Source organism: Lepisma saccharinum, chromosome 9 (genome assembly GCF_977018435.1).
Source record: "Lepisma saccharinum chromosome 9, izLepSacc3.1, whole genome shotgun sequence".
Lineage (NCBI taxonomy): Eukaryota > Metazoa > Arthropoda > Insecta > Zygentoma > Lepismatidae > Lepisma > Lepisma saccharinum.
The window spans coordinates 11,499,439-11,525,899 of record NC_139237.1 but is presented as its reverse complement, the minus strand read 5'-3'; the positions used below and the strand labels follow the sequence as shown (position 1 = coordinate 11,525,899).

General features: G+C 41.0%; 1 protein-coding gene across 1 annotated transcript in view; it reads right to left on the bottom strand.

The window, feature by feature from the left end:
• Positions 1 to 19,131, bottom strand: part of LOC145992594 (uncharacterized) — a 119,850-nt gene extending 100,719 nt beyond the window's left edge. The window contains exon 1 of the mRNA XM_083128950.1: positions 19,043 to 19,131. The gene's annotated coding sequence lies outside the window, so the exon portion shown is untranslated. The remainder of the gene's footprint in view (positions 1 to 19,042) is intronic.
• Between the last annotated feature and the right edge of the window lie 7,330 nt (positions 19,132 to 26,461).

Sequence of the window (26,461 nt, the reverse complement as noted above, 5' to 3'; positions counted from 1 at the left end):
CGTGAGTGCCGGCGATAAGCTGATCATTCAAAACACGAGCGAAGTGCCACCCTCTTTGAATCCCATCACGCTTGTGCTTCTCTTCAAACGTAATCTCTAAAAATAATAAAAATGTCTAGGCAAGCTATCGTCCAAGAATTGCATAAACCTGCGCGCCGCAACTACAAACGTTTGGCCGTGGTAACCAAGGGAATCGACGACCTCTGGGAAAGTGACCTCGTGGAGATGAGTAGCGGCAAGTTAAAAAACGTACATAAATTAAACAAGGGCAACAAGTACCTCCTCACCGTCATAGACACGTTTTCGAAATTCGCATGGGCCCTACCTTTGAAGGCGAAAACGGGAACATGCGTCACGGAAGCATTCAAGACAATTTTTCGCGAAAGCGGTGGCAGACGACCTCGGTTTCTGCACACGGACAAAGGGAAGGAATTTTACAATGCCGTATTCCAAAAGTTTATTCAGAAACACAACGTTCAACATTACTCGACCTTCACTGACGTCAAGGCCAGCATCGTGGAAAGATTCAATCGCACTCTGAAATCGCGCATGTGGTCATGCTTCACGCTTCAGGGAAGCTACAAGTGGGTCACTATTCTTCCGGAACTTGTTAACAACTATAATCACACACGGCACGCAACGATAGGCATGAAGCCAGCTGATGTTACCAAGTCTGACGAGCAACGTTTAATTTCTAGCGTTTACTGTCCAAAATACACGCCCACGACAAAAAAGGCTAAATACAAAATTGGAGAACAGGTGAGGGTCAGTAAATTAAAGCGAACGTTCGACAGGGGTTTCACACGAAACTGGAGCACCGAACTTTTTACCGTGGTTCGAGTTCTACCCGGGAACCGTCACACGTATATAATAAAAGACAGTGGCGGTGAAATTTTATTGGGGCGCTTCTATGAAGAGGAACTCTCTAAAACTAAATACCCCGACACATATCTTATTGAAAAAGTTTTGCGCAAGAGAGGCAACAAACTTTTGGTGAAATGGCTGGGACTTCCGGAAACAAGTTGGATCGATTCAAACGAGGTGATTCTATGAGTACGTGGAATGTTGTGAAACGTTTACCTAATTCGGAAAGTCAAACGAGAAAGAAAAAGAACGGCAAATTGCTTCCCGACAGCATCCGCTGTCTGATCGTAGGTCCTTCGGGGTGTGGGAAAACAACACTGCTCGTGGACAATTTTCTCCTCGCACCGAATTGGTTAGATTGGAAGAACAGGCACCTGTACGTGTTCTCGAAAAGTTTGGAGCAATGCAAATACCAGCAACTGATGAAACTGTACGATGGTCTGGGCATTGCAACGTTCGCCTCAGAAATAAAACCACTTGACGATTGTCGTGAAAATTCGGTTGTTGTGTTCGACGACGCCATCCTGGAAAATCAAAATGAAATTCGCAACTTTTTCACGCAAGGTCGTCACAAAGGAATGGATTGCTTTTACCTAGCTCAAACGTTTTCCAAAATTCCAAAACAGTTAGTACGGGACAATGCTAATTTCATATGTTTGTTTCGTCAAGATCACACCAACCTCAAGCACGCGTACGATGACTACGTAGGCGGAGACATGAACTACAATCAATTTTCGGAAGGCTGCTCTTCTTGCTGGAACGGTGACGATTTCGGATTCGTGACGATCGACATGACGAGGAAACCCAACGACGGAAAATACAGAAACAAAATCAACGACTTTCTAAACGTTGCAACGTTGTGAGAAACGACGTATATAAATAACGTCATGACGAAACGAAAAATTGAAGACGAAAATCTCAAGCTTCGCGATTACCTCGCGAAACGCTTCAAAGGTTGGAAATCCGAGAATCGCGGATTCTACGAAGAGAAGAAACGTCAGGATCAACCTGTGATCGATGCCATCAGCGGTCTAGGTAGAGAAATTAAAAGTGTCACGGAACAAAATAAAAATTTGATTAATGAACTCGTACCGCTCGCAGCTAAAAGTTATGCTGTACCCACGCCCATTTCGAGCATTCCTTCGACGCCGTTCGAACTGAAGGATGCACCGGCACGACGTCGAGCCATAGGCAGCACGTCGTCGTCTTCGGATAAAATCGAGTTGGGACCTTTGGCACGGGGAAGTTCGACAAGGATGAAGTGTTCGGATTGTATCCCAGCATGGAAACCAGCGAAGGCGGCGGTGTGGTGTGGAAGATTGGGAAATCGAAGGTGACCTTCGAAGGCAACGACATTAAAGTCAATTTAGGCGACAAGGATAGTTGGAACAGGTATCCGGGTACGGTGGGACTGTGGGAACTCGTCGCCAAAAAGCAGCCGAAAGATTATACCGACGAAGATTACCAAAGTTACAAGGAAATTCTGATCATGACGGATGCCTTGTACCAGAACAACGACGCCTCGCAGAATAGGGTGAAATCGAGCAGCGGCGAGAAGTACAGGAATCTCATCAAACCGATTTGGAACCAGGTCAAAACAGGCAGCGGCGTCAAACGCTACAACACGTTACCCAAAGAATTCGTTTGGGTGGACGACGTTAGGAAACTCGTGGACCGATTGTTGGTGATAGCCGGCGAAGAGAATGCAGGCAACCGTAATTTCTACAACGAGAAGGTTGGCATCGTGGACATGATCAGCACGAAACTTTCCAACTTCATCGTGAACGATGACAAGGGCATAGGTTACCTCATCAAAATCATCAACACGCTGCCTCCGAAATTTTGGAACGTGGCCGAAGGAAAGGGGCTTGTGAACGACATCATCAACAAGTTACCTTTCGAGATGCATTTACCAGGCTACCAGTACTGCGGACCGGGTACCAAACTCGAGAAAAGATTGGAGAGAGGAGACAAGGGTGTGAATCCGTTGGACGCGGCATGCAAAGATCACGACATCGCTTACAACACCACGCAGACGGATCTGGATGCACGTCACGAAGCAGACAGAAAGTTAGAGCATGCAGCTTTCGAAAGGTTCGTCAGCAGAGACGCATCGCTGGGTGAGCGGGTCGCCGCACTGGGTACCACCATCGCCATGAACACAAAACAAAAATTGGGGTGGGGTATATAAATAACATACCGTAAAAAACAACATGGCTTGCATAACTGATTTGCCACCCGAGCTACTATCTAAAATATTCAAAAAGGTAGTTAACGGAGATGTTAATAAACTTCTAATCATGGCAAGAATGACGCCGGAATTTCGCATCCCTTGTGAAATGGTTCTCAAGGACCATCTTCGGGAGATCAGCGGCCTGAGGTGCGGTGATCTTAATATTCTGCTTTCGGCTGCAGGGGAGAAATTGAACAATAGGTCGGACGAACTGTACGAGGCGATGCAGGGAAGAAGACGGTATACTGATGATTGGTACAAGTCTATGCAGGAGAGGAAAGATATCACTACGCACATCCTCGCGTTTTCCGAAGCACGAACTTTCTTCCTGTGTTAAAAAAATAATAATATATATACGTGTCAAAAAAAACTTGATATATAAATAACACGCATCGTGAAAAAAAATAATCTTCACACATCGTGAAAAAAAACAATTAAATTTCTCTCTAACACTCTGAAATTTTTGATATGACGACTGAAAAAATAAGTGAGCTCCAAGCATTAAAACAAATGCTAAATTTGTCATTTGAGTATGTAAAAATTCGGGAATTGGAAGTCGACAAATCTTACACGATAACTTCCGGTTCAATCGTTTCTACCCAGTATGGCCCCAAGGTACGCCTGTTGCTCAACGCACAATACAGTCTATTTTTACCAGATCGATACGCTAACATGTTATCGGATGAGAAGCTATCTATTTTAATCGAGAACAAAACTCGAATCGTGTACAAGGGGACAAAGGAACTTCTTGGCAAGAAAACAAAGCACGTAATAGAATTTGTGTAACAACTGCGAGGCCTTAAAAATATATAAATAACATACCGTAAAAAACTACACAAGAAAAAATCTCAGAATATATATAAATAACATACCGTGAAAATAACACATAGAGCATCAACATGAAGCCCAAGGGTGTCGTGTACCAGATACCATATTCGAATCTAAAAAATCTAGGTACCCTTGATGGGTTACTCACCAAGAAACAACGCGAGAAGAAACGTTCTTGCTTGTCGAAAGGACATGGAATGAAATTGCTGCTCAGCACACCTCAATTGAAAAGGTTGCAACGTTCGCGGAAACAGCAAAAGATCGGAGGTTTCATATTCAGCATCCCGGCCATCCTGGCAGCATTGGGGGCCGTTGGAAGTTTGGCCGGCGGAAGTGCCGCCATTGCGAAAACCGTCATCGACTCGAAGAAGAACAAGGCGGAATTGGAAGAACAGAAACGTCACAACCTGGCCATGGAGAAGAAGGGGAAAGGCATAACCAAAAAACAAAAAAGCAACCTCGATGCTTTGAAGAAATATAAAAAAAAGAAACAGAAGCACTCACCAACCGAGACATTGAATCTCTGATCGAACCGTTACGAATCAAACACTTCAGAGGAGTTTTTATGTCCGACTCGCTACCTTCAAGCGTCAAAAGAAGAGAATGCGGAGTAGTCAACTTGGACGGCCAAGAAAATCCAGGCACGCATTGGATATGTTACCACAAAAACAATAATGATAAAGCATTCGTTTTCGATTCTTTCGGAGGTGTTCCACCTACAAATTTAGTTCATTATCTGAAAACAAACAAAACCTCCATATACTACAACGACGAACGCATTCAAGATTTCGGAGACGTGAACTGCGGTCATCTCTGCCTCTCCGTGCTCGCCTTTCTCTCTAAAATAAATAACCCTACGATCGAGGATTTCCAGAAAGTACTGTGGAACCTCAAACAGCATCACTAGGATGGGTGTGTTCCATCTCACGAGCGAATCTTCAATTTTGAAACTCACGCTGCACGACGACATCGTCTATCCTAAATCCGTGGCTCTGCGTGCATTCTACAGCATGTACCTCATACCTAACGTCACCCAGCACAACAACAAAATTAGCGTCGGAAGCGAACACATCGTCGTCACGCCAGGACAATACAATCTTTCCACTTTGCAAGCTCAATTACCCAAAGGCACGTACCTTTCTCAAAATTCGGTCACGCACAGAGTGGAAATCCTATCCGCGACGGAGACCGTGGACCTGGGCACCATAGGAGAACTTTTAGGTTTCGAGAACGACACAAAACTCGAAGCTGGCATCAAGCACGTGGCAACCAACATTCCTAAATTCTTGGCCATAGAAACTTTGAACGTACACTGCAACGTGGCGGAAGGTATGATCACGAAATCCTCGGACGGATTATTAGGAAGTCACAAGCAGACGGGAATCATAGCCACTTTCAAACCAAGTTCCGAATTCATGGAACCGATCATCTACACACCCTCTTCGCCGATCTATTTTCCAGTATGTCGCAACCGCATAGACGACATAGAGTTGGTGGTGACGAACGAGAAAGGAGACGTGGTGGATTTCGCAGGTGCAACGACTACTGCCATCGTGGAGATCAACATATAATAAATAACCATACATGTAAAATGGAGCAAATCGAAAGTTACGAATTGCAATCTTTCCCTCCCAACCGTCGCACGTTCGCCAATCTCAACGAGGCGAACAGGGAGATCGAATACGACGTGGACATAGGCGATGGGTTCATTCATCCTCACAGAGCAGACCTCTACCTTCAATTCGACGTGGTGAAGAAAGAAAGCGGAGACGCGTTTCCCGCAGCAGCAAACTTGATACTCGTGGACAACTTCGTGCCTCACCTGTTCTCGCAGGTGGAGGTGAGGAAACACAACACCGTCATCGACAGAATAGATTATCCAGGCATCACGTCGACGGCAGTGGGAACGTTGAAATTATCTAAAACAGACGCAGCGTACTATCAAGCGGGGGGATTCGAAGCCGGGACCAAAATATCGACGAGAAGTCACACGGTGCTCTTTCCCATGCGTCTGCTTCCAGGATTCTTCTCCGATTACAGGGAGATCATGTGGAAGGGAGGACTGAGAGTCACGTTTCGAAGAGCGGCCAACGACAACGACGCACTGATGCGATACGCTACTTTGGGCCCGGACGGCACCACGCCGATAGCCAACACTTTACCCGAAGCAGCGAAATGTGTTATCCAAAGCATGGAATTGAGAATGCCGGTGGTGGAATACGAAACAAACTATGCCCTCAAGTACAAGGCGGAGATCTTGAAAAGTCCGCAGGTACCGATTCACTTTCACGGTTACCAGTGCGTGCAGAAGATGGCGACGGGAAGTCACATGGAATTCGACGTGACGACGCAGTTCAACAACATACAGTTCGACATGCCAGATTTCGTCGTAGTGCTCTTTCAGACCGGGAGGGACAAGAATCAGGAGAAAGATTCCAGCAAATTCGACGACTGCAAGATCAAGAACGTTTATCTGAAGAACGGACGCAATGAAGTGTTCCCGCGCGAGAATTACAATCTTGACGTGACCAAAAACGATTACCTCAAACTTTACGAAGCGTTTTCGGCTTACAAACGCGTGACCGAGGGAAGTGTGGACATGTACTACACCCCCAGCGAGTTTAAAGCACGGAGACCCATGACCGTCATCAACACATCTAAGAGAAAGCAGGTGGTGGTCAACGATCGAACCAACATCAAGGTCGTCTGCGAGTTCCATGATGCCTTGCCCGAGGATACCCTATGCAGTGTCATCCTGATTGCAGAGAAGTCCTTCGCCTACGACGTGAAGAACGAGAGGGTCACAGAGCAGTTTTAACAAGTTTTTTAACATCTTTTCTTGCACAATAAGAAATTTTCTGCACTAGCACAATCAGTTACAATGGCACAATACGAATTTCACTAGTTCAGATCAGTTACAAATGTCAATTTCATTAATTATCACTCACAATATCTTTTTGCACTATAGCACGAAACAATCAGAAAATTTGCACAAAAAAATTTGTTGTTGTTTTTACACGTGAAAATTAACAATAAAATTTCTTTTTTATCGTTTCAGATGCTGTTGAAACATCAAAAACATATACACACACTAAAAAAATAAGCATGCAACTTTATTTGTAACACACACACACATACATTCTCCATCTTCATCAAGAAAATATTATAATAAACATAATCATTTTTATCTATCTCATAATAAAACTCTATATCCAAAAATATCACAACATTAAATAACACTAGAGTCGTTAGTACACGTTGCATGCATTACGGAGGTCCTCTGTAGGGTTTCATGGAAGTTTGGGGGAAAAAAAAAACACGTGAAACTCTACAGAGGTGCGGTAATCTATAACCGCAGCCATTAGAAAACTTTTACATTTTTGGTTGGGCACCACGCACCCTGGCGAGGTTATAGGGGCCAGGCATCCTAAAAAAACAACAATTATTATTTTGTTTGCTTGCGTCACAATACGGAAAATAATAAAAAGCATACGTACGCGCGCACGTATGTGTGTGGCACATCGTTCCCTCCCCGAGAGAGAAAGGTTTACGTAGGTCACGATATATATAAACATTTTGGTCCCCTTGATTCCAGCACTCCAACTTCATCTCTAATGTTGACGACAATGTTCTAAAGGTAGAGAGAATAAGAAAATGAGAGAATGAGAGGATGAGAAAATAAAAAAAATGAGAAGAGAGGTTTACGAAGATCACGATCTACAAACATTTGGCCCCCTTGATTCCAGCACTCCAACTTCATCTCTAATGTTGACGACAATGTTCTAAAGGTAGAGAGAATAAGAAAATGAGAGAATGAGAGGATGAGAAAATAAAAAAAATGAGAAGAGAGGTTTACGAAGATCACGATCTACAAACATTTGGTCCTTAAAAAATGAGAAGATGAGAAGATGAGAAAATGAGAAAATAAGAAGATGAGAAGATGAGAAAATAAGAAGATGAGAAAATAGGAAAATGAGAAAATGAGAAAATAAGAAAATAAGAAGATGAGAAGAGGAGAGGAGGAGGAGGAGGAGAGCTCCTCTTTCACTCATCACTGCCTTTTTGCCCCCGTGAAACGTCGTCAGCGTAATAAATGAGGCACGGAACGGGGAGAGAAAGTGAGTTTTTCAACTTTTTGTGGTCGTTTGGTCAAGAACTCAGAGTTGTTTTCAGATGCATATTTTACTACTACTAGAAGCATTTCAGTTGTTCTACTGTTTGTGTTTGTTGTTAACGCAATGTAAAGGTACAGTAAGGAACAGTGAGTTTTGATTGTCAAAACGCACTACAAGAATGGTGAAAGTTTCGCGGTGACTGTTCGGAAACTTCGTACGATCTTAGAACCCAAGAGTGATTCAGGAAAAGGAAATGCATCCTCAGAGAGTTACGGTTTGGTGTGGGATTTGGAGTGGGGGTTTGATCGGCCCTTACTTTTTTGAAGACGAAGAAACAAATGCTCTGGCAGTGAATGGAATTCGTTACCGTGCAATGCTAACAGATTTTCTTTGGCCTCGTTTGGATCATCGAAAATTTATGGTTCCAACAAGACAGCGCAACTTGCCACATTTCAGGAGAAACAATCAATCTGCTGCGTGAGAAGTTCCGGGACAGAATAATCTCGTTGCGAGGAGACCAAACTTTCCCACCTCGATCCTGTGACTTGACACCATGTGACTTTTTCTTGTGGGGGACACCAAGTCACAAGTTTACCAGAACAAATCCCGAAATGTGTTGGAACTTAAGCAAGAAATTCGAAGTGTCCTCAACACACTTGATGAGGAAATGTGTGATCGGGTCATGGTGAATTTCATGGACTGAGTGATTGCGTGTAGGGCTAGTAGGGGGGTCATATGCCCGATATTGTTTTCCGTGTTTAAACCTTAATATCTCCTGAAGAGAATGGTATGTGTTTTGTGCTTTTTTTCAAAAATAAATTTCATTTATAGCAACTTCAAATCCGCGTTCTTTATGGATCACCCTTTAGTTTTCGCTCAATTCTTGTAATTGTTTACCGAAGGCGGCTAATGTTGATTCCTGTGTGGATTCCAGCGCTCCAATCTGATCTCTAATGTTGACTACAATGTTCTGAAAGTTCTCAACTAGATTCAATTTCGAGCTTTTCACGGTAAGGTCGTTCACGATGTCCCTCATCTCGGTAAACTGGGTATGAAGATCCATGACACTCTGCCATGTCGGCAACGTGGACACCGTGTCGCGAAACGAAACAATTTGATCTCGAATTTGTTCCACGTTTGTTGTTTCTGTCTCTAATCGTTTTAGAATTCGAGGTATGTTCCTTTTCAAAGCATGTAATTCTTTAGAGGTGGGAAGATTGGCTACTGTATTTTCGAGAGCACTCAATGAACTTTTTATATTTTCGACGTCACTCGACTCGGATAATGCCGTCACTGCCGGTTTCAATATTTTCTAAATCTTCGATCGAAGGCACATTCGTCTGTAACGATTCCAAATCACCCTGTATGTTGTCCACCACGTAATGAAAAATGTTAAGATTTGTTTCAACAGGGCTCCTCAAACAGGGCTTCCAGTTCGTTAATATGCTGATTGGTTGGAAGAGTAGCCCCTGTCTGAGTAAGTTGTTTAATCTCTGTCTGAATATTCTTTATGTCTTCAGATTTCAATATACAATGTACGGCTCTTTTAATATTTTTAAGTTCCTGTAGTGTAGGCAGATTTTCCACCGTATTCTACAGAGACTCAAGGACCAATTTTACATCATTTAATTCACTAGCGTCAGCCACACTACGCATAGCATCTTGGAGCAGGACTATGTCTGCCTGAGTAGGTGTCGATTGTTGCAAAATTTCAAGGTTTGTTTGAATATCATCGATCAAGTGATAAAAATGTGATAGCTCAGATTCGGTATTAAGATTTTCAAGTTTGGTGATCTGTTGCTGAACACAGACAAGGGTGTCTACGATACCAGGTAAACGGGACTGTAGAGTTTCTTGTACATTTGTCAGATCGTTGCGTACTGCTGCTATGGTACTTTCAAGATGGCTTATGGTGCTCTGAATTTTTCCAAAATCTTCGTATGTCTCTAGTTGCAGCTTGATGTTGGCAACACTACGAGTAATAACACCCAGAGCACCCGAAGATGGTAGGTTGTTAATAAAACTTTCTAGTGACTCAATTTTTTCTTTAACCTCGGCTATGGCATTGTTTAAGGGATCCCGTTTAGGTATCTGTAGTGATTGAATCTGTTCTTTTAAAGTAGAAATCTCTAGATCAAAATCATCTTTGGTCTTTATGCTTTAGACAATTGTTTGGAGCTGTGTCTGGATACTACCGATCTGCTCTTCTAATTGCCGTTTCAGTTGCTCAGAGTTGGTAGCCTGAGTCTTAAATTTGGCTTGAAGAGCTGCTATGGCCTCCTCTAAACTCTGAAAACTATCTAGTATAGCCAAGTCATTGTATTTCTGAAGCAGCAATTTAAGTTCTGAGTCGAATTTAAGAAGAGGGTCCATGCATTGTGATTGTAAATTAGTAATCTCGAGTTGAAGACTGGTATTGAGTGTGGTTTGTAGAGCTTGTAACTCACTTCTTAATTTTTTGACTCTGACGTCAAGCATCAGAAAATCTCGTCGCTGTGATCTTCCGCCTTGTATGGCCAAATATATCGTTAGGCATTGTGTTTTTTAGCGGTTATTCTAAATTCTATAAAAAGAGGTATAAGCTTGTCATAGTGTTCCAGAACCTCAATATATAAACAGTCACCGGTAGAGACGGTATAAACAGTGCCAGAAACCATGTTTGAGTGCTTAATTCTATAAATATTTCTTCCTACTGAAACCTTGAAATTGCCCTCGGGGGTTGTAATAAATTGTAATTGACCACCTACAGGTAACTGGTAGTGGTTTAAATTATTGTTAAATATGTACAATGTTTTACCTGTTTTATTATCAACATCTGTAAGTATGCTATTCAGATGAATAATTAACAAACCACATAGCTTAGATAGCATAGACTGTATATCAGGAGAGGGTGCTGGTGTTGGCAGGTCCATAATAGCCTGTTTTTTTAACCCAAATAAGTTGATTTACATGTTTATTTATTGCAAGGCATGCTCTGTGATTGGGTATTGATTGCCACTTATTAAATCGCAATGGCCCCATGGTAGAGTATGTATACCACATGGTAAAACACATCTCTTATCGTCACGTGGGTCCAGAGCCACTTTTCTTACAATATTTGTAGTCAACAAGTGATCCACACTCTGGATTCTACATTCTGATGTTCTGATTGTACTACATGATTTGAGACAATCTTCATAATCTTCAAATTTGAGCTCTTTGTCTACAGTTACTCTACCAATGCCCTTTTTTTGGTGACAGCACCAATGGATGTTTCAAAGCTATACATCTTGGCTCTTAACCCAGCAAATGCTACAATAACATCGCCAAGTGTCTCGTCTTTAAACTTGCCAGGCACCTTTTTGTTGTGTGGTTGAATTCATTGAGTTGGTGTTTTAAGTCCACTTTATGCACAATAAGGCTAATCAGGACTGGACCTACAGTTTAAAGTGGAATTCGAACCACTTGTGCCCCACCGGGGATCGAACCCGGGACCCCTTGATTACAAGGCAATGACGCTACCACTGCGCCATGGGGGAGGCCCTGTGGTTGAATTCAGATGGCCAGTTAATTCGCTGGTTTCGATATATTCAAGCAATGCAGGCTGTGCTATATCTTGATAGACATCTGACAAATTATGACGGGTCGTAAAATTAATAATTTATTAGCTTGGTCTACAAAGCAAAGATTTATCGCAAATGCGTGCCTTCACAGGCTTGTTGTGTAGCATTAATCTCCTGTGTACACGACAAGCTGGATGTGTGGACACGGCACCATGTTAATAACCCTGTGGATTTTCACATCTCAAATAAAATGAACAACTGTCGACACGCAACCTGCAGTATTAACCCTACCGCACGACTTGAGTTTCTCATGTGCCAGGCGCGTTTCAGACTTACCCAGTCTTGAAATTATCTACTGTGCATGCTACGCTTGATACTAGACTTCTTACAATGAATAATGCCAGCACATATTATCCCTCTATGACAAACTGGGATACTAAAAGTTAACATACATGCTTTGGATTGTAACAAATAAGCTGGATTGGTCAAATATCAGATTGATCTATACAAAAAAGATCATATACTTTATACAATGCTCTATGGAGGAATTGTATAAGAATTTAAAAATACGTGTTGATCATGCACTGGTCGTATATGCTGAAATAGAGCAAAGAGTCACATAGCAATTCTAGAAAGTCTCTGCATATGCATTGTCTTATTACCAGATATACAAGTTGAGCCTGGTGCCCAATTAAAATATTCGGGTTAACATATTAATACTCTGAACTGACTGTCAAGGATTTAAGCACACTTTACAGAATATTATACTAAAAGCAATAAGCTCATATGAGCATCTTGGCTTAGTTTTAAGTGTAGCCAAAACAATGCCAAAAGGGCCATATTTTTTTACGATCCTATGGACAACAATCTGACAGATGCAGCTTTTGTACGTGTAGCCAAATCAATCTGAGGGGGGTCGTACTTTTTACGGGCAATCCCTGAGGGCTTTTTACTAAAGTCTTGTATAAGACAGAGTAGCACACTGTAAGAAATAGGCTCTTATGGGCATCTTGGCTTAGTTTTAAGTGTGGCCAAACTAATCTAATTGAGGTTCGTACTTTTTTTGTCCCAGTAATAGGACCAAACATACTACTCTCATCGAGAATGGTGAACGTCTTGAAGTATGAGGAAGCAGCAATTTTCTCAAATTTCATCACGTCTGTGACTAATGTTGCATCGATGTACTTGCGCACGTTGACCATTGTTTTGCCGTAAGTGGCATTGTTAAACAACTTGTAGAGGTCTCTTTCTACAGGGGTTGTAGATTGTGCTCGACGCTTGGTGTTCTTAGCAATAGACGGCTCCAACCATTTGCTCTGTCTGAACTTCAAACCTCTATGTATTTTTTTGAGCTGCAAACCATGGTTCAGATAGAATTGAAGTAACCTGTAATGGAGAATGTAATTTCGTTTGTTGTTCAAGCTTAATCCGAGTTTTGGTTCCGATCCTCCAGGCGGTTTTTTTTTTCACTGGAGCCATGGCCAATCCTTGATGTTTATCATGGAGCGTTTCAGGATATTCAAGGTCGACTTCCAAAAAACAGCCCCATTCGTTATTTTCGGCGCAGTTGAGAAAATCCTTGGAGGAGAGTTCATCTTCGTCCATCCATTGATAATCACTGATGGGCAGACACTGCGACATGGAATTGCCATAAAAATTATTCACATCCCAGTAGACAATATAGGTGTCAGGTTTTGATGCATCGTAACTAGGAGAATAATAATGTTTTGCAACAGCATGGCGACGTGGATATTGGACAATGCCACCGCGTACTGCATTCTCAAGAAATACATATTTGTACTTGTTCGTGATGAGATCCAGAGCAACATTGGTGTATTTCAACATGGACTCCCATGTCAGTCCCGGTGTTGTAAAAAAATGTGCTGGGTTCAACTTGTACATTGCAATATATCTGTTCGGAAACGATTCGAAAATGTCCATCAGAAGGGTGACATCAAGTTTGGGATACATGTCGTGATAGTCCCGAAAAGTTTGATAATTGAAGGCCTACCACACTCTACGGGCATGTTGATAATCATCTTCGGAACGAACGTCCTCAGTGAGATGAGAATAAATAGCAGTACGCGGTGTCAGTTCGGTCTCGTAAATTTGTCGAAATCATTGACGTATTCGTAGGGGTAGACTACCTTACGTTTCAAAAGACTCAAATTGTCGTCCCCAAAACATTGTTTCGTGGCCACAAGATCTTCGTCGCTAAGTTGAGCTGCAAGGGTGGCCAGGCTGGAAGACAGGAAATTGTAAGAGTCGAGGATTCGCACTTCTACACTTCCTCCCTGTTCGAGAGGGATCCACACCCTTACAGCAATATACTTTTCGCTCGTTCTCGGAATGATCCTAATGAGATTGGTGATGTTGTAGAGCTCTTTGATCAACAGATGTGTATCGTACTTCTGTGAGTAATGGAGATACACAGCAAGGAATCGTGCTTCCTTGAATTAGAGATTGCACACGTTACAAATGATGAACAACATTTTACAGTTTTGATGGTTGTGATGTACCACCTTGTGGTTTTCGGCGGAAGAATCAAGAAAGCACTCCTCGCATCTTGTGGCCATGTCACGTCTCTGATGTTGTTCCGTTGTGAGTGGGGGTGGAAAAACGTAAGGGCCTTTCATTCTAGGTGCAAGTTCCTAGGTACATTCTGCTATTTTCTTGACAAAATTTCTCCCAGCATCGGGTCCACAATACGTAATAACCTCATATAACTTTTCCCCGTAAATGGCAAAACTGCAAGGTTCGTGGTGAAAATTTGTATTGTGTTTGAGATAGTGGGGCAAGGGTCACATGAGTCTAACGGAACTTGAACATTTTCAAAATCAGCATAAATAACAATATTTGAATTTTTTAAATTTGAATTTAAAATTTTGAGAGCGTCAGCACTTAGGCTATTTTACTCCCGTCACATTATACGGGGGCCAGCCCCTTACCATTACAAATAACAACACTGTAGTTGCATAACTAGAAATCTTAAAAAGTTCTGACTTCTGTTAAAAGCTGAGGATGTAAATGGGCACTCAGCATACGCAAGGACACAAACAGGACATCACACACAAAATTATACTGGCCATAGTGCCAGTCGCCAGAGCCTCGTTAGTCTTTAGGCCAGGGTGCACTACTTGGAAGTGGGGTTGACTTTTGGGCGCCTACGTGGAAAGTACCCCTTACACCCTATAAAGAACAATAGGATGGGGGAGAAGAGCCTGATATTTTTTAAATGTCATCTTGCTTCCGGGTTTCTGCATGACATCTTCGGGTCCCCCGCTAAAAATTCTAAAGCACCGATCGCAAATTTCAATCTTGTCGTGATTCTTGCTTATTTGTTTTCCCACTAGGCGTGAAAAGTTGCGAATTAAACTGTAACAGTCGTCTACGAGAAGAAGTCTGATTACGCTATTTTGACTTTTTGCAGGTCTGATAACGCAAATGTCCCCTCAATCGTCAACCCCGTACACGGAAATATCAATGTTTTGCCCCTTTTCTTCTTTATACTGTTTTACAAATATGTCGATGTCATTCAAACCCACTGGATATGAAATTCCCTTCATCACTTTTTTGAATCTCCTCTCGAATCCGGTGTAGTTGGACAGACGTTGGGGGTGATCATTCGCTGGGTGTAACGCTGCGATGACAGACATTAAGAAACTCTTCTTATCTTTATTCTCTATGTCTATCACTGCATTTTGCTTTTGTTAATGGCTGGTGCAGCGCTACCCGCTAGCGCTTTGAAATCGCATACTCGGTGCGTTGTAACATGTGGCTACGGCCATAAAGACTACAACCGCTTCCGCGTCCTTCAAAATCCTATTGTTTTCTAGCCAGATGGTCGAATAGACGACTTGAATTTCATGAAGATCGTTGAGATTACCTTGATGTTACCCTTCACATCCTACATAAAAACTGAAACTGCTTCTCTGGGACGAGACGACTTTCTCATACATAAGAGTTAACAAAAGATGAATTTTGATTGCGGCGTTAATAATGCAATCCCGTAATTTGTCAACGAGAAGAAATTTCAAATTATCCAAGAAAGTGCCGGAATCACATTTTTCATCAGGTGCAGATTTTTACGTCATGGTGCGTGCACTTTTATTCATAGCAGAGCCTTCATGCGCATCAATGCGAGATTTTTTGCCGGGGGGACATCAACACTTTCATCTTCCGGTAGGCGACATCTCTTCTTATGCTTAGACATTTTCAGCTTAGAAATCAACTTCCCACAGTTGTGGCATGGTACATTTTTTCAAAGACAAGAGGGTCCGGATTGCGGCTCCATTCTGTGTCTATGTTATTTTTATATGTCCAAGATTTTTTTTTTTTGGGACGCGAAAAAGCACTGAAACAAGAGAAAAAAAATCAAATCAAAAGCTGAACGTGCAATATGTATCACGCGAAAAAAAAAGCAAAAAGTGTGTGTGGCATGACTTTAAATAAATGTTATGGCTCCTCCGGGTATGCCTCATCTTCAAAAACGCGAGAAAAATGTCACTAAACACCCTCGAATAAAAAAAAATAAAAAAATAACTTACCTTTAAAAAACTTGAGGCACAAAAAATAAGGGCCACTGCACAAAAAACGTGTATTACAGATAAGGGCGTACTGACCTACCGCAATGAATGTTCCCTATGATACTTCTAGACAAAACAGGAAACTTTTCCGTTATATATTCCCTCACCCACGTGTTGCCCTTGCACTATGGACAATGTTACTTCCTTCTTCTTTTTCAGCGAGTCATGTTTACCGATCCACTCATTTGTGTATGATGCTCTGACTTCTTTTCAGCGAGACAAGAAATGAACACAGTTCCAGGCCAATCATTACAGACTAGGCGAGGTCCCAACAGTCAGCAAAAACAACAAAAAACACGGAAACCAAATAGTCCCACACAGATGATTTTTTTAGGTCAAACCTTCGTGGATTGATTCTATACTCTTTTCCTGCCATCTGGGGGGATCTTGAAATAAAAATTATCCGAACTTCTTAAGTGCTGGGAAAGGTAGCAAATATCCAAACCAAATTGAAGGTTTTTGACTACGAATCCGTAAAAAACATCTGGATAATCTTTCCGAATCATTTCATAAAATTGCCACGATATTTGGTTTATGATATCTGCAAATTCCATGATAGTAAAAAAAATATAATAATGATAATTTTTCACAAATGTTTACCTCTTTTAACATGCAAATTATTTCGTGCTAATGTTGGCGTTCGGTTATAAACGATAAATTTCAGTTTACGAAGAGCTAAAAATTTTGCAAATTCTGGAGAAATTTGTCATTCGGAAGGTTTGCGTAGAGGGTGTGGGATTGCAGGTCCGCGTATTCCAGCTAGACTCCGACTCCCTTCAAATCTACGCAAATAGTTAATTTTTTCGTTGAGGTATCGATTTGTGAAAGATAGATTTATAATGGGGTTGTTTTTTATCTCCATTAATTTACCTCCGATCAACAAACCGATAAACTTTGCTGCAACACGTATTGACGAATTTGACTCCGTACACTAACTAAAGTTATGAAGTAAATTGAAGGTAACAGAAGGTAAATGGTATATCCTTCTATCACACCGTTGGTTGGAGGGGTGTCAATTTTCGAGTGGTTAATTTTTTACAATTTTTCACGTAGTACTCGTAAAGATCTCTCGTGGTCAAACTCACGAAAATAAGGAATTTTTTTTCGGACTAAAAATATGTTTGAGACTGTAAGTGGTATGTGTGTAGCCGAAAAGATTTGATTGGATGCGATTGCCTTACAGCAATTTGGTGTAGGTGCATTTATCGGTGGATACTGCAACCATTAATTTTTGTTCATAACCATGGGTATGCAAGTACATTTCTCGTAGCTCGTCGTATCCAACACGATGGGCATGATTGTGTTGGTAAAGTCTGATTTCAGGATGTGTTTAGCCACAAGATGAAAATACAATTTCTAATGCAAGGTGAAACGCAATAATGCACATTCCATAAATATAAAATAGCATCTTTAAAAAACTTAAAATCTGCAAAAGAATAACGTCGAAAAGAAATAGATGTTAGTATATTATTCGGTGGAGGGTACGTTAGAGCTGATTTTGATGTGTGTGTGTGTGAGCGTGTAAGTAATGGAGGGTCCGAATTTACCGTCTGTAAAGTACATCAAAAATTTCAATCACACACCGTGGATCATATCGGTCCTTCAACATTCGGGCTCGTCATCGAGTTGATGCGAACATTAGAGGTTTACAAAGGTCACGATATGGAAAAAAACATGAGGAAAAGCAGAAACATTTTTAGGTTTACAAAGCTCACGATATAGAAACGTGGAAAGTTACAACGCTGTAGCGTGCGTACTTGAAAACACATTTTTGACACTCACTTTCCAGAGCCTTTTTTCCGCTCTTTAGTTCGTCACTGCAATGAAACAGCCGCGATACGTAGAGAGAAAGTAGGTTCTTGCACTAAAATGACAGGTTTTTGAAGGTTCCAAGTTGGAGTTGGCCTTAAATGCACATTTCTTCCCTACTAGCATCCAATACGGTATGCCCGAGTTCTCCTCGCTACGTTCGCGCTCATGCAGTCGGCTGTAAAAGTCGTTTCGCGATGGCAACTGCGTCTCTTCAGATCTGGCAAAGCTATTCATGGACTTGTAAGAGTATACACACTTGCGCCTCGACAGGGTAAGACGGTCAGTGCCAACATGCTACTTTGTATATGCAAAGTCGTCATCTCCCTATTGTTCGACCAATGTGGTGAAGCTGCTGGTTAGAATCTTGCCAAAGGATGATTTGTTTCCCGCTGTAAGTTACATTCGGTAGTTTTATACTAGTGTAAAGCTTATGTTAATTTTACTCATCGCATTTCCAGCTGTCGAGTAGGAAACATCGAATCGCGGTCAGTTGAATTATCTTCGCCCGACAGCGGAAATTTTCGACGGAACCGAAAGATCCTTGCTGGTCTAAACAAATGAGCATCAGAAAAAAGGCACATTGCTGTAAAACGAGGGAAAGATAGAGTTGATCAGCGTATTTTCTGGATAATAGTTGTACAATAGTAGAAAATGCACGGGAAATGTGTTCACAAAACTCCCAAAAACTATAGTAACAATCTGATAGAAACAACTGACAAAAAGAGACGTGCGCTTGGCAACGTTGTAACGAGAGAGCCATGATAACCTTGCAAAATTTATCTCTCAACCAAGGTTGACACTTATGGAGCCAACCCTGCGCAAAAAGGTGATTGGTGGACAGATCGAGCAAGGCAGCAAAAAAGTAGGTTTCCCGCCAGTTGGGTTTCCGAAGAGTACGCATTATTGTGATTTTGGAATTTATATATTAAAAGTCTCGGGAATGTGTAAATACATATTTCATGTGAATGCATTTCCTAAATATATTGTACGATATTAATATATTATAAGAATTATTTTTTTGTGCTATTTAAGCTCTATGAACAAGTCGCAATCTCAGCATACAATCTCGATTTGGTGTTTGAAAACTTTTGAACGATGTATATATTCTCCTGGCAGAGAGGCAAACATCCACATTTCTCTTCGTTCCAACCCTGGATTCCTTCGATGCTCTGATCTTCTAATGGAACTGAAAGATTAAAATTAAAATTTAGAGTGATATTGTAAAATTTTGGGAGCATCATTTTTCAACATATACCATTTCACACATTATCTGACGATTCATTTAGTTCGATGTGTAAATATAAAAGTTCAATGAATAGAACCGAATGAATAAATGGAATTACGTCATTTGATAAGTTTCAATCGATAAATAGGACTGTAATTAGTAATGAATGATCATTAGTAAAAAATCTTGAATAATAAATTAATCATAATATTTTTCAAATCTTATTCCAAGGTTTTTAAAGTACTGGTCTACTTTTCTTAGAACTATTTATGTAACATAAATAAAAACTCAAAGTTAGAATGGATACATCTTACAGCTACATACGATACTTTTCGTCACATTCTTCTTTGAGTTTTATGGTCTTAGGATATCCTGGATTGAAGGTTTGTATGCTATCCCTCTACCAGTTGCTATCAAATACCGAAGACATCTATGGATATCCAAAATATCCTAAATTGGGACGGAATGATATAAATCTGATAGGGCAAATATCGTGCTGAAAGGAGATGTCCAACAAAGTTTAGAAGAGATTGTCTCCATTGTTCACGGTTGTGAATTTCATTTATGTCGAATAAACAGATCTCAAAAGAAAAATGTTTGTCATGACTTTAACCAGCTATTGCATTTCTTATCTTATATAATTTTGTGCGACAGTATTATTGTCTTAAAAGTGTTACAAGGCAATCTGAGTCTTGACCAACCACGATACAAAAGAACTATGAAAACCCTAGCACCAGCTCCAGTAGGTGTGCTCACAGTTCTCAAAAGTGTGCTCAGAGAATGTTGTCGCCGGAGGCACTGACCATCTCAAAAGGTTGTCCACCAGGCTGCTACTGCCATCCAGCCTTCAAAGGCTCTATACCAAGCTGCTACGGACATCCAGCATCCAGAGTCTCTCTACCAAGCTGGTACAGTCACCCTGCTTCCAAAGGTTGTTTGCCAAGCTGCTACAATCACAAAACCTCCAAAGATTGTCTACTAGGATAGTGTAGTATAACTCATGAAATTATGTCATGTGGACTTGAACTATCACGTTAATAAAGCAAGATCTGCATTTTATTGACTTCGGAGCTGTATCAGCAAGGCGACATGCATACTGGACGATTTCCCACGACACAGGCTGTAACCCCATATATTTTATTTCGGCCTGCATGACCTTGTAGTGATTTACCTTAAATGTATTACAGTTTTTTAACAGATATTCCATTTGCTTCAATTGCTTACATTTATCTGTGTGTTAAGAGTAGATTCCTCCAGATCTTGTTTGTATGATGGGTGTTATGCTGGCTTTCAGTAGACTTCATAAATTCATAATTCCTACCGACCAATGCACTTTTTGACTGATTATGTGGACTGACTTTCCAATAAGTGTTATACCTCTTAGATGAAAAACATTGTATTCAAAGAAATAAAATTATTGGGAGAATTATTTTTGTTTTGTGGTTGACTGACATAAAATGAGGTTGTAACTTTGATGTATAAACTTGTAATTGATTTTGTTAAAGGTATTTGTTATATATAGTTAAAGAGAAGACTTGTTAATAAAATTTAAAGGCAAAATGATGGTTCTACATTGACGAATATTAATTATCTAAAGTTGTAAAATATATTAACTTCCACTTCCCAGATAATTTAATATCCGGAAGCTCATTTTCTTTTAAAATCTTGAGAGGTATAACGGATTATAGATTTTGCGGTCATCCAGCCTCCAAAGGTTGTCTACCGCACAACTTGTACTGCTCAGCCTCCAAAGTTTACGTACTAGACTGCTACCACCACCAAAACTCTAATAGTTGTCCACCAGGCTGCAACAACCACCAAGAATCAAAAGGTTGTTTATCAGGTTGCTAAGACCAACCAGCCTCCAACGATTGTATACCAGGTCTCAAAGACAACTCAGCTTCCAATGGTCGACTACTAGATGTTGGCCTTCAATGGACTTCTCCTCGTTTAAATATGTATCCACTAAGGATGGATCTAAGATGGCCGCTAGCTGTCGATCGCCGTCTGATCGCGCTTCGCATAAGATTGTTTTTTTTTGTGTTCTCAGTTTATTTCTATATTGTGGTACTTTGCACGGGTGTTAAGCTATAGCTATTGAAAGGTGCCGACGGTAAAAATATTAGGTTGAGTGAGTGGAAATGCAGTGACAGATGTGTTATTGTTCCAGCGGATGGCGTCCTCCCGACGCTTTACTCTGCCACGTCGAGGGAGACACGTGCAACGGACAGCGGCCACGGTAATCCCACGCATCACTGGCTCTTGAACTTTTACTTTCTTGTGCTGCTGTGTGGGGACATTAGTAGAGGTAAAGTAAAGTAAAGTGGCTGAAGTGTAGGGGACTATTTTCTAGAGCGAAATGTTTCGGATTTCTATTGGTCCACGTTGCTTTGGCTAACATATCACTCACTAAAACGGATAAAACTAAAAGCTCTCGTGTAAGAAGTTCAGTTTTATTTTGAACCTCGGTGAAGAAAAATATTTTAGCAGGATTTCCAAAAGTGAGTAACTTTGTTTCTTAGGTTGCATGGCTTGGCTTTGAGTTCTAAATATGGCGTTGCTTTTGTGGCTCGATTCTGAACAACCAAACAGACGTAAGGGATTGTGGATGGGAAGTAACTTCCTGAAAAACCAAACAGCCCTTATGTATTGTGGAAGAAAATATACTCACAAAGCATACAAAGAGAGAGTATAGAAGTTTTTTGAGTGTGTTTCATGTCTCTCTCTCTGCTTGATATATATTTGGAGCATGCTGAAAATTTAATGTAACTATTTTTAAGAATAAGTAAGCAATATGTTTTTCGTGAATTCTTAAAACTAGTTGTGTATTGCTTTTTTCAGTATGTGGGTAGCTGGAATATTTTTCTCTTTCTCTGTGCAGTTCGGGGCATATTTAAAAAATAATAACAAATGTGTTAAATTGTTAGAGGAAGGCAAGAAAATGGAGGGGCGTAATCGAAGAATTTTGTGTTTGATATCTAGTGGAGGTACATAGTGATTTGAATCTTATTATTTAAAAGTAGTATAAAATACTATAGGATGAGCACAAAAATCATACAAATGAAGAGTTCACATGATTAAACAGACTGATTTGGCTATTCTTAAAACTATCTCAAGATGTCTATATGAGGCAATTGCCCAAGTGTGCCACACAGTTACATCCAAAGAATCTTGAGCCCTAGCGTACAAATGAAGAATTACAGTGTACACATGAAGAAGCCTCAACAGACTGATTTGGCCATGTGTACAAAAGCTGAATCTCTCAGTCTGTTGTCTGTAAGCCTGATAAAATTATAGTCTTCTTGATATGGTTATGGCTACACTTAAAACTAAGCCAAAAATGCTCATGTAGGTGCCTCTAACAACTTACAGATCTAATACAATGCTGGATTACCTTGGACAAAGGCAGGCTGCAAACTGAACTGTTACCTGCTTGCTTACTAATTGCACTAATTACTTAGCTCAGAGATTCTTCAGTCTGCCGCCTATAGACAGTTTCGATCGGGGAGATCGATGCATTGCTTGGCCTGGAAATAAATTATGCAAACATGGGACTTTCATATTCCCCTTTGCATGCTCTCATGCAGACCTGACACACGCTACTGGCTCCACTGGAAGGGCATGAAACTTTAATTGATATTTCTGTGTAATTCTAGGAAAATTCTTACTAAAAGGATATTACCCCTTTGCATGCTCTCATGCAGACCTGACACGCACTACTGACTCCAATTCCAGAAGTCTATGCTCTGAAATAATATCCCCACACGTGGGAATTTGAGAATATTCACTGAAGATCCAAAGTCCAATTTTTACTGTATTAGCTGATATCCAGCTCAAGGCTCCCGGGTTTGCGATGGCTTATTTGTATGTAATCAAGAGGCTCCCGGTTTGATACTCGGTAGAGTGTGGGCTTAGTCCCGATGGATTATATGCCTTGTACAAGAGGTTCCCGGGTTTGATACTCGGTAGAGTGTGTGAGATTGAAATACGTGTGGCAGAATAATATCCCCACACGTGACACTTTGAGAACATTCACTGCAGATTCAAAGTCCAACTTTGACTGTATTAGCTGATATCCAGCTGATGGCTCCCGGGTTTGATACCTGGTAGAGTATGTGGGCCTCCCTGATGGCAAAGTGTTGGTATTAGTGCCTTGTAATCAAGAAGCTCCCGGGTTTGATACTCGGTAGAGTGTGTGGGCCTAGTTCTGATTTGTTTCACTGTGCATAAAGTGGACTTAAAGCACCAACTCAACAACAACTCTAGAATTGTTTGTTTAAAAACATATAAGTAAATGCTGGACTGTGGAATATTTATGAATAGCACTATGCTGTTAAGCATTTGCTAGTACTTAAATTGTCTATTGCTGTAGGCAAATCGAAACTGATTGGCTTTTTGGATAACAATTCTATTTGGTATAATATAATTGTACCCAAATAATTTCAAGTCTGTTATACAACAGCATAATAGAGCAAAACTACTCTACATTGGGGATCACCAGAGCCTAGTTACTGCTGTTGTCTGTGTATAAAAGCACCCGCTCAGCCACTAACTGCTGTTATAATTGTTTTGGCATACTATGCATAGTTCTGTTTTTTTTTTGGCCCAAGAAATTTTAAATAAATAAACAATAAAAATGCCAAACTTGAAATATTGTAATCAGTGTAATAAAAATTTATCTCGTTCTAATTGGGCTAGGCATCATTGTAATCCTAAGAAATGCAGAAAGCCTATTAAAATGTGCTCAAAATGCCATAAAATATTTAGCAAAGCATATTACAATAGGCATAAGTGTACTTGCTATGTACAGCCTTTTACTTCATCACAGCCATCTACATCTGGTCTAGAAAGAAAACTTGAAACACCCGATAATTATAGACCAGCAAAGCAGCCAAGCAATGCACCCATCCATAGCAGTTTTAATTGTGAATTTAGTGATTACTGTTTTGTATTAGAGCCAGAATGTGACATTAAGAATTTTTTGAACAGTATAAATTCTGATGTGCAGGCTATTCTAAATGCACAAAATGGCTCTTATAAGCTATCCCTCAAATTGTATACCCAATATAAGAAAGCAAATGGCACAAAATTTACACAGCCCCACATAACAGAAACTGTACCTGTATACTCAAACATAAACTCAGACAAAGTACTAAGCAGGTTGATAGACCAATTGCTTATGGAACACTCTGAGTTTGCTGCTAAGGAATCGGGTTGGAGAATATGTGGATCTCCACACAAGTTTTATATTAATATTTCTGAATTCAGACTACTACAAGGTTCTACATATCAGACATTACCTGACAATATCAGACACAAAAAAGCTGTGGTCAACCTTAAAAAAATTATGATAAAAAAAACTTTCTGTGGTGTATTTTAGCTGCTTTGTTCCAGCATGAACATGATTTTGATGATGCTATGGATGGCTTAGAATATCCAATGTCAGTAGTACAGATCAACGGGTTCTACGCCATTAAGTGGGTCTCAGTGTTGCCAACCCCCCAAGAAAATTTCACCACGTGATATTTTACGGGCGAGGCTAACCTACAAATATGATTTGGCAACAATGACTAGTTGCTTCTCAGCGTCTTGGAAAACGTCTTGAGACAAATATATTAATATTTAGGAAAGTCGACTTCCGGTATGTCAATTCCGGCCTATCAAGAAAATTTTCTTAAGACAAATATCTTAAGACGTTTTTCCAAGACATTGATTTTCTTGGCTCCTAATTGAGCGAGGATGATGATTTTAGGTTTGTTGGATATAATTCGGCGAGAACTATTCGACTGGCAAATAAAATCATTTCTACCCCCCCTCTATTTTTTTCTAGCATACTGATCTATTGCGTGCTAACTAAACCTCTTAAGCAAGAATAGCATATACATAAATAACGCACATCAAACCCAGCACCATCGTGAATTAGCCTTCCAAGGTTTTTTTATTGCAAGGTATTTATTTTGTCACACTCCACTAAATATATATAAAAATTACATACCCCACAAATATTTTTTCAACAAGATGCAATAGCTAAAAAATTGCCCTATGTGTGAAACTGGTGTTTCAAGTAAAAATTTTGAAAGACATCGCCGTACCTGTGTACCTGGTAAGCATGTGACCGCTAGAAAACCATGTCCCAGGTGCGGTAAACATATCACTATTGGTAATCTAAAAAGGCATATAACAACATGCAAAGTCGTCGGAGCACCTGTCCCACGCTCGACGAAGAGAAAAGCGAAAGCCGACTTGCCACCATCCGCCAAACGTGTCAAGCCTGTGGCGAAAACGAACCAGTCTGCTTTCGAGGGCTTGTCAGAGGACTTTGTCCTCACTTCGGAGAGCTCACGTGACGTGCGTAGCTTTTTGGAGAACTTGCAAGCCAAAATTATTTCCATCCTCATCGATGCGTTTGCAACGCACTCCACCAAATTCTACGCATCGCTTTGTTGCCAGTCCAAGAAGCCGTCTGATGAAATTTATAGCTTCTACCACAATACCAAGGCGAAGACGCTGCATCTGGCGGATGTCGACAACCTAAAGGACATCTTCAACGAATTTGCCGAGGAGCTGGTAGCCAAGCAGGAGGAACATCAAGCTGTGGGCTCAGGAGGTTCGCTGTGTGGTGAACCTCACGAAATGTGTATCAAACTTAACAAGTTTGTGTCTCTCTTCGCGTCCAGCTACGTCCCCTTACCACGTACCATTGTGTTAAAGAAGGCCGTCCTGAATATTCAGAACAGTGACGCCAAGTGCTTTCTCTGGTCGGTGCTTGCAGCGTTGCACCCAGTCCACTGGAAAAAACAACCACACCGAGTTAACCACCACAAGCAGTACGGGCCAGAGCTGGAAGATGCGATGGTTGGGATCGACTACCCGGTGGAGGTCTCGGATATTCGCAATTTCGAGGCCCGTACACACAACCCGCGGTTGGCTATCAACGTTTATGGCCTCACTGAGAAAAATGTGGTGTACCCTATTCGGGTGAGCGATGTAGACGACGATGTTGAGCAGGAAATCCATATTTTACTCATCAAGGATGAAACTCGCCATCACTATACTTTTATTCGCTCTCTCTCTCGGCTTGTTTCGAGCCAACTCAGCAGTGATAGTCACCACGTCGAGGTGTGTCGCAGGTGCTTGTCAATGTTTGACGGACGGGATCAACGCAGTTACCAACATGTTCGAGGCTCCAACATCGTTGCCGAGAAGCTCGCTCGCCACAAGCTCTACTGCAGTACAAAACGAGCCGGGGGTGGCAG